This window comes from Ranitomeya imitator, chromosome 5 (assembly GCF_032444005.1).
Source record: "Ranitomeya imitator isolate aRanImi1 chromosome 5, aRanImi1.pri, whole genome shotgun sequence".
Lineage (NCBI taxonomy): Eukaryota > Metazoa > Chordata > Amphibia > Anura > Dendrobatidae > Ranitomeya > Ranitomeya imitator.
In genome coordinates, this window is record NC_091286.1 from 212,910,937 (window position 1) to 212,920,675 (window position 9,739).

Below are 9,739 nucleotides of genomic sequence, written 5' to 3' on the forward strand. Positions count from 1 at the left end.
GTAAGATATGCAAAATGTGTTCTGAAGAGAAACATTGAATGCTAGTAGGTAAATCTACCTACTGGCGTGCCTGTCTAAGCTGGATGCCCATTACCTGTTTGTACCCTGGAGACTCAGGGCTGCCACTAGGAATTTTGTGGCCCCATACTGGCAAAATTTTCAGGGCCCCATTGAGATGCCGCCCAGGCTCCACCCCTCGAACTGTCCACAGCCCCACCGCTCTCTCTTGGAAAAACTCCACTTCTCACCAATCACACATTAAGGCCGGGTTCACACTTGTGAGTTCAATGTGGGAAACTCGCGCCAGTCTCATGCATCAAGTCCTGGCACTGCCACCAGCACTCGGGACCGGAGCAAGCGGCTGCATAGAAATACATGCAGCTGCAAACTCCGGTCCAGAGTGCCAGCAGCAGTGCTGGGACTTGATGCCAGTCTCTCGCATTGAATTCGGAAGTGTGACCCCAGCCAAACAGTTCCCATCACCAGATCACACACATATAGCCAGCAGCTTTTCTTTTGGACAAAAGATTTGTTTAAGCCTCTACCATGACAAGGTAGACTCTTTTGGCCCAGCTCTACTCTACTCTAACCTATTAATCATTTGTTATAATATCCAAAACAATTTAAGTATATTTTTATAAATTTTTCAATTTTTAAAATTACCAATAATATCAAGGGACAAATACCACCGCACCATGACTAGACGCCATATTACCACCACATAGTGACCTTTAATACCACATACAAGGAACAAATACCGCCACACAATGTCCAGATCACATATTACCACCACATAGTGACCTATAATATCATATACAAGGAACAAATACTGCCACACCATGTCCAGACCACATATTACCACCACAGTGACCGATTAATATCACATACAAGGAACAAATACCACCACACCATGTCCAGACCATCTGTCCCATGATCCTGCGCCATCTGTCCCATGATCCTGCCCCATCTGTCCCATGATCCTGCCCCATCTACCCCATCGTATCCATCTTGTCCCATGATTCTGTACCATCTGTCTCCATCCTGCCACATGATCCTGTACCATGCGTCTCCATCCTGGCCCATGATCCTGCCCCAACTGTTTCCATTCTTGCCCCGTGTCTCCATTCTTGCCCCTTGTGTGTCCTTTCTTGCCACTGTGTCTCCATTCTTGCCTCCTGTGTCTCCATTCTTGCCCCTTTGTCTCCATTCTTGCCCCTGTGTCTCCATTCTTGCCCCCTATATCTCCATTCTTGCCCCCTGTGTCTTCATTCTTGCCCTGTGTCTCCATTATTTTCCCTTGTGTCTCCATTCTTTCCCCTTGTCTCTCCATTCTTGCCCCCTGTGTCTCCATTCTTCCCCCTGTGTCTCCCCTCCTGCCCCCCGTACCGCTTTCAATAAAAATAAAAAAAACTTTCTCCTTACCTTGCCGCGCTCCTGCAGCGAAGTTGCGGCCTCGCAGTTCCAGCGCACACTCGCCAGTGAATGACAATGACGTCATACGCTGGTGACCTGCATGCTGACATCAGCTGCCAGCCTCCGATTGGCTGGCACCTTTTAACTATTGCCATGCGGGCCGGTGCCCGCATGTCTATAGAGTTTAACTGAACCTGTGTCTTGGACGCAGGTTCAGTTACTGAAGCATCAGGGCCCTGCCGCTGGGGCCCAATGACGGGAAGTCATCGGGCCCCATACGCCAGTCAGGGCAGTAATGACCTGATGGCGGCCCTGTGGAGACTGGATTAATTATATGAGTGCAATGTATGGGCTCGCCTGCGGTTCAGCAATTTACAATCTTTCAGACATTTACTTCTATTCCCCAACCAAATATCCCTCTCCCATCAAGATATGATCTCTTGGAACTCAGAGGAATAGTCCGTCCTCAATTATATTAATACATAATAATAATCTTTATTCTTATATAGCGCTAACATATTCTGCAGCGCATTACAGTTTTTTTGCACACATTATCACCGCTGTCCCCGATGGGGCTCACAATCTAAATTCCCTATCAGTATGTCTTTGGAATGTGGGAGGAAAGTGGAGTACCCGGAGGAAACCCACGCAAACACGGGGAGAACATACAAACTCCTTGCAGATGTTGTCCTTGTTGGGATTGGAAGCCAGGACTTCAGCGCTGCAAGGCTGCTGTGCTAACCATGAAAATACTCCAAAATTAACCATCTGTATCGCAAATTAACATGTGAGATAAATAAAGATATTGTTTTATTGTACAGGTGCATACAATCACAGTGCAACTCAATTTGTATTTTTTTTACTTTTACTATTTTTGCACAAGAAAATCACTTTTTAAAATATTTGTTTTACTTGCATCATATTTTGAGAGCGATAAGGCTTTCATTTTTCTGAGCACACAACTCTATGAATTTTTTTTGCATAACAAGCTTTATTTGACACAGTTATGGAATACATACAACTTTTTTCTACTTTTGTTATTCCATTTAATGTGAAGTAAAATTAACAGAAATGGCTTTTTTTGTAGGGGGGCTGAGCAAATAAAGACAATTCTGTTATTGCTTTTTGTAATTTTTGTTTTTGCATTCTCTCTATGGGATAAATAAAGATATAGTTTTCTAGTACAGGTCAATACAACTATATTGAAAGCCAATTTATAAAGTTTTTTATGTTTTATAAATTTGCACTAGAAAATCACTTTTTGAATTTATTTGTACTTACACCTTATTCTGAAAGTGATAACTTTTTCATTTTTTCTGAGTACAAAGCTCTATAAGGACTTGTGTATTTTTGCACAATGAGCTGTATTTTAAATTGATACCATTCGACTTTTTGATTGTTTTGTGTTTCATTTTATCACAAAAAAATTAATTCAATATATTTATATATTTACATATGTAAAAACAAAAATAAACCAAAAAAGTACACATACCTCTGATCAAACAGTGGAATAAAACGCGATCAAACAGTCAAATTAAAATAAAATCACTGAAAACGTCATGTTGTCCTGCAAAAAGAACCAACTATAGACCTCCATCAGCTCAAAAATAAAAAAGCTTTAGCTCTCAGAATAGAACAATGCAAAAACAATTATTTTTTCTGCCAAATAGTTTTTATTGTTTAAAGGCCAGAACATAAAAAAATTAGATAAATTTGGTAGCGATGTAATCATACTATCTGGAAGAATTAAGCTGTCTTCACTTTTACCCATAGTAAACAGCATAAAAAACAACTCCTGAATTGCTTGTTTTTGTTCATCTTGCTCCCGAAAATCAGATCAGAAAGCCATCAAAAAATGTTGTGTACCTGAAAATGGAGCTAATAAAAAAGTCAACCCGTCCTGCAACAAACAAGCCCTAACATGACTCTATCAGCATAAATATAGAAAAATGATAACTCTCAAAATATGGCAATGCAAAAATTGTTCTGCAAAAAAAATAATTTTTTAGTGTGTGATAGCAGCCAAAAATAAAACCCACAATATATCTGACATTGCTGTAATTGCACTGACTTGAGGAATAAAGTCGTCTAATCACTTATATCAGATGAGGAATGGTGTAAAAAATAAATAGAACCAATTCTTCACCTGTTGTTGATTTGTTCATTCTGCCTCACAAATATCACAGAAGACACAGCTCACATTTATCCTGCACACCGTGTTGAGCGCTTACACTGGGGATTCCTTACAATGATGCAGATGGAAACACTATAGATGCCATCTGGCCTATAATCTGTAAGTGTCCGTTTTTTAGTCATTTATATAAGTGCAGCTCACCACAGTTTTGTACGCCTCTGAAATGAAGGACACCACAGAAAAGAGGGCAGACAGAGTTCAGAGAGTACTCTGCTGCCTTATTATAGTGAATGGATCCTTCAGGGGTCTCATCTGAATCACATAATTTGGAAACCCTGATGTAAGTGCTCAACATAGAGCGCAGAATAAATGTGATAAAAAAATGTTAAAGAAAATATTTCCAATAAAAGCTTCAACTCAATCCACAAAAAATGCAAGTCTCCACTCAGGTCTGTCATCCGTCAGTGGAAATAGAGGGAGCTTCCACGTTACTGGTAGCACAAAGCCTCTGGAAAAGCGCCATGGCACTTCACCTCCCAAAAGAAATCCAGCAAATTATGCACTCTCAAATCCAAAACCAATTAGCATCCATGTTTGATATTTCTGCAGTGATGAGAATCTGCTTAATTTACTGAGACTATGTCTCCAGAAGCACAAGCTGGGAACAATGTATCGGTACTACAACGTACGGGCACTACAATGTATGGGCACTACACTGGCAGATTTGCAATTTTCACTAAGCAACATCCATTGCTGCTTGTTTCTGGAAAACACCCATGGAGTCAAAATCAGCACTGCACCTGTAGATAAGTTAACAGTGAGGTATAATTTCCAAAATGGGGTCACTTGAAGGGGGAATCTGCTCCTCTTGCACTTAGGGGCTCCATATATGGAGTCTGCAAACTATTCTACAATAATTCATTCTCCAAGAGTCAAATGATGCTCCTTCTATTCCGAGACTTGCCGTGTAGCTTTGCAATACAGTAGAGACACTCATGTGGTATTACCACATTCAGCAGAAATTTTGTGACAAATTTTGGTGCCATTTTTACCCATTTCCCCTTGTGACAATGTAAAATCTGTGGCTAAAATAACATTTTGTGGTAAAAATAGAATTATTTTTCTTCACTGCCCAATTGTATAAAAATGAAAAAATTGGAACAAAAGGAACATTTTGGGGGGAAAAATGTATTTTTATCATTTTCACAGCTTGCTATAAAATTATATGAAGCAAATGTGGGTTCAAGATCCTCACCACACCTTTAGATAAATTGAGGGTTTTAGTTTCTAAAATGGGGTCACATGTGGGGGTTTTCCACTTTTTAGGAACATCAGGGGCTCTGCAAACACGGCATGGCATTCGATATTTATTCCAGCCAATTTTGAGCTCCAAAATTAAAATGGTGCTCCTTCCATTCTGAGCCCTGCTGTGTGCCTAAACAGTAGTTTTCCACCACTTGGGTGTATCAGGGCACTCAGGAGAAATTGCACAACAAATTGAAAGATCCATATTCTCCTTCTTGCTCTTGTGAAAATGATAAATTTGGGGCAAAAAGAACTTTTTGGGGAAAATTTTATTTTTTCATTTACACTGCTCAACTTTATAAAATTCTGTGAAGCACCTGTGGGTTCAAGGTGCTCACTACACCTCTAAATAAGTTCCTTGAGGGGTGTAGTTTCCAAAATGTGGTCACTTGTGGCAGTTTCCACTATTCAGACACATCAGGGGCTCTGCAAAATGCAAAAACGATATGGCGCCCACTATCTATTCCAACTATTTTTGTACTGCAAAAGTCAACTGGAGCCCCTTCCCCTCTGAGCCTTCCAGTGCCCCCAAACAGAAGCTTTTCTCCATATATGGGGTATTACCATACTCAGGATAAATTGCACAACAAATTGTACAGTTAATGTTCTTCTGTTACCCTTGTAAAAATGCTAAATTTGGGGCTAAATGAAGTTTTGTAAGAAAAATTTTAATATTTACTTTTTCTTTCCACATTGCTTTGACTACTGTAAAGCAACTGAATTGCTGTGGGTTAATAAACTTCTTGAATATGGTTTTGATCACCTTGAGTTGTGCAGTTTTCAATATGGTGTCACTTTTGGGTATTTTCTGTCATATATCCCCTCAAAGATTTTTCAAATTCGATGTGGTCCCTGAAAAAAATGGTTTTATAAAGTTTTTTGGAAAAATTAGAAATTGCTGATAAACCTCTAACCCTTATAACTTATAAAATGATGGTGATATAAAGGATAAATATGGGATATGTTAATTCTAAATTATTTTGTACAGCATGAGTAACAGGTTTAAAGCCATAAAGATTGAAATTTTGAAAATTGCAAAATATTCAAACTTTTAGCCAAAATTCCAATATTTTCGCAAATAAACTCAAAAATGTACCACAATCATAAAATGCAATGTGTCACGAAAAATATAATCAGGAATTGGTTGAAGCATTCCAGGAATTATTACCACATAAAGTGACACTGGTCAGAATTGTAAAATTTGACCTGGCCAGGAAGGTGAAAATAGGCTATGGGGTTAAGGGGTTAAACAACTTTTTATTCTCAAATTTTTCTTTTTTGAAGATTTTTTAAACACGTAAAAACGTTTTTGAGTTTTTTTTTATATTTATTAATTCCACATGTTGACTTAAAATCACAATTCGTTGATTGCATTGATAATGCTTTGCTTTACTCAAGTAGTACAGAGCCTTATCAAGCCTGACCATTTTAGGCCAGGTTCACTTTGACATAAGTTCGGAATAGAAGACCTATGGTAATTCCAAGCATTACAATCAACAGATGGAGACATACTGGGAGGTTATTTAATATGGAGGAAAAAATTGAGAAGAATTGAATGCCACTTGAAAATATTCGCTTGTCTCTAGTGTTCGGCAAGAAAATTTGTGCCTGGAAGATGTTGACATGAAGAACTGCCCAGATGAAGAAGAAACCAGAAACTTACAATACTGAATGTAAATATTTATTCTGTATCTATACTTTATAACTATATATAGAAATATGAGGGCAGTAATATTCTTGTTTGTAAACAACCTCACTATGTACAATGGGGGAAATAAGTATTTAATCCTTGGTGGAATAGTAGTTATTAGGGTTGAGCGAAACGGATCGTTCATTTTCATAAGTCGCCGACTTTTGGCAAAGTGGGGTTTCATGAAACCCGACCCGATCCCTGTGTGGGCTCGGCCATACGGTACGTGACTTTCGCGCCAAAGTCGCGTTTCAATGACGCTAAAAGCGCCATTTCTCAGCCAATGAAGGTGAACGCAGAGTGTGGGCAGCGTGATGACATAGGTCCTGGTCCCCACCATCTTAGAGAAGCGCATTGCAGTGATTGGCTTGCTGTCTGTGGCGTCACAGGGTCTATAAAGGGGCGTTCCCGCCGACCGCCATCTTACTGCTGCTGATCTGAGCATAGGGAGAGGTTGCTGCCGCTTCGTCAGAAGCAGGGATAGCGTTAGGCAGGGTCCATTAACCCCCAAACCGCTTGTGCTGTAGCGATTTCCACTGTCCAACACCACCTTTTGTTAGCAGGGACAGTGGAGGCTACATTTTTTTTCCTCAGCACTGTAGCTCATTGGGCTGCCCAACAAGGCTCCCTGCATTGCTGTGTGTACGCCGCTATGCAAACCAACTGCTTTTTTCAAAGCACAAATCCTGTTGTTCCTTCCTTTCTGCACAGCTTTCTTGTTTGTTTGTCCACACTTTTGATTTAATTTGTGCAGCAGTCCACTCCTTGTTATTGCTGCCTGCCATACCTTGCTGAGATTACTGCAGGGAGATAGTAATTGTAGGACAGTCCCTTTTTTTTTTTTTTCTCGTTACATCTCTTCAAGCCACTTTCTGCCACAGAAAATATACTCTAATAGAGTGGCCCACATTTATTCACTAGTCTCCCTGAATAAAAAAAAGGGTGCAGATTAAAATTGGCAAATCTGCATCAGTGGCAGTCCTGTGTGTGGCATCTGTGTGTCATTTTCTGGCACAGAAAGCATACAGTCTAACAGTGGGCCTGATTTCTTGCCAATTCTCCCAGAAAAAAAAAATAGTGGGAGATTAATATTGGCATTTGTGCTTCAGTGCCAGTCGTGTGTGCCATCTCTCTCAAATTGTGGGGCACAGAAAGCCTAGTGTCTAATACTGTTTTTTTTTTAATTCTCCCTTAAAAAAAAAAGGGAGATTAATATTGGCATTTGTGCTTCAGTGCCAGTCGTGTGTGCCATCTCTCTCAAATTGTGGGGCACAGAAAGCCTCGTGTCGAATACTGTTTTTTTTTGTTTTTAAATTCTCCCTGAAAAAAAATTAATAGTGGGAGATTAATATTGGCATTTGTGCTTCAGTGCCAGTCGTGTGTGCCATCTCTCTCAAATTGTGGGGCACAGAAAGCCTAGTGTCTAATACTGGTTTTTTTTGTGGTTTTTAAATTCTCCCTGAAAAAAAATAAATAGTGGGAGATTAATATTGGCATTTGTGCTTCAGTGCCAGTCGTGTGTGCCATCTCTCTCAAATTGTGGGGCACAGAAAGCCTAGTGTCTAATACTGTTTTTTTTTTGTTTTTAAATTCTCCCTGAAAAAAAAAAATAGTGGGAGATTAATATTGGCATTTGTGCTTCAGTGCCAGTCGTGTGTGCCATCTCTCTCAAATTGTGGGGCACAGAAAGCCTAGTGTCTAATACTGTTTTTTTTGTTTTGTTTTTAAATTCTCCCTGAAAAAAATAGTGGGAGATTAATATTGGCATTTGTGCTTGAGTGCCAGTCATGTGTGCCATCTCTCTCAAATTGTGGGGCACAGAAAGCCTAGTGTCTATAATACTGTTTTTTTTTTTTGTTTGTTTTTAAATTCTCCCTGAAGAAAACAAAATTAGTGGGAGATTAATATTGGCATTTGTGCTTGAGTGACAGTCCTGCGTGTGTGGCATCTCTCTCATTTTGTGCCACAGAAAACCTAGTGTGTAACATTGTGCCTGATTTTCCTTGCAGTCTCACCCACCTATAAAGGGATATCTAAATCCTACAGAAGTTTGAGTTCACCTTGTAAGTTGTTTTACAGTAACAAATACCGTTACTTTGGTTACGTTTTTAAAACAATGAAGAAGTCAGGTGGAAGAGGTCGTGGCTGTGGGCGGTCATTGCCAGCTGGTAATGATGGTAGTGGTGGTGGAGCATCAGGTGGTCGTGGGAAAAGCAATATAGCACCTAAGTCTCGAGTTGTGGAGCCAGGTTCGTCGTTTGGCTGCACAAGGCCTCGAACGCTCCCTTTTCTTGGAGTAGGAAAACCCCTTTTAAAGCCGGAGCAGCAAGAGCAAGTTTTGGCTTTCCTTGCTGACTCAGCCTCTAGCTCTTTTGCCTCCTCTTCTGAAACTGGTAAATGTAAAAGCAGCGCGTCGTTAGTGGATGTTCACGGTCAGGGACAAGTAGCTTCCTTGTCCTCTTCAGCAAAACAACAACAGAGAAGGATGCGTCAGGCGACAAAGCGGGTTACTCCATGGAGCTCTTTACACATACCGTTCCTGGGTTAGAAAGTGAAACAGTTAACAGGCCATGCCCATTACAAGTTGATTCGGACATGGAGTGCACAGATGCACAGCCACAGCCAGATTACTATGCTGTTCCTTTGACTCAGACCACAACATTGCCCTCGCAGTGTACTGATCCAGAATCAGACACTGATGAGACTATGGTGCCCCGTCACGAACGCTATACCACCGGCTTACACGGTGACACAGACGAAGTTGCACACGAGATAGAAGAAGAGGTCATAGATGACCCAGTTGTTGACCCCGATTGGCAGCCATTGGGGGAACAGGGTGCAGGCGGCAGTAGTTCCGAAGCGGAGGAGGAGGGGCCGCAGCAGGCATCAACATCGCAACAGGTTCCATCTGCCGGGCCCGTATCTGGTCCAAAACGCGTGGCAAAGCCAAAACCAGTTGGAGGACAGCGTGGCCATCCAGTTAAAGAAGCTCAGTCTGCAATGCCTGAAAAGGTATCCGATGGTTGAAAGAGTGCAGTCTGGCATTTTTTTAAACAACATCCAAATGATCAGCGCAAAGTCATCGGTCAAAAATGTTCAACTACCTTAAGCAGAGGTCAGAATCTGAAAAGTCTAAATACAAGTTGCATGCATAGACATTTAACCACCATGCATTTGCAAGCCTGGACTAACTACCA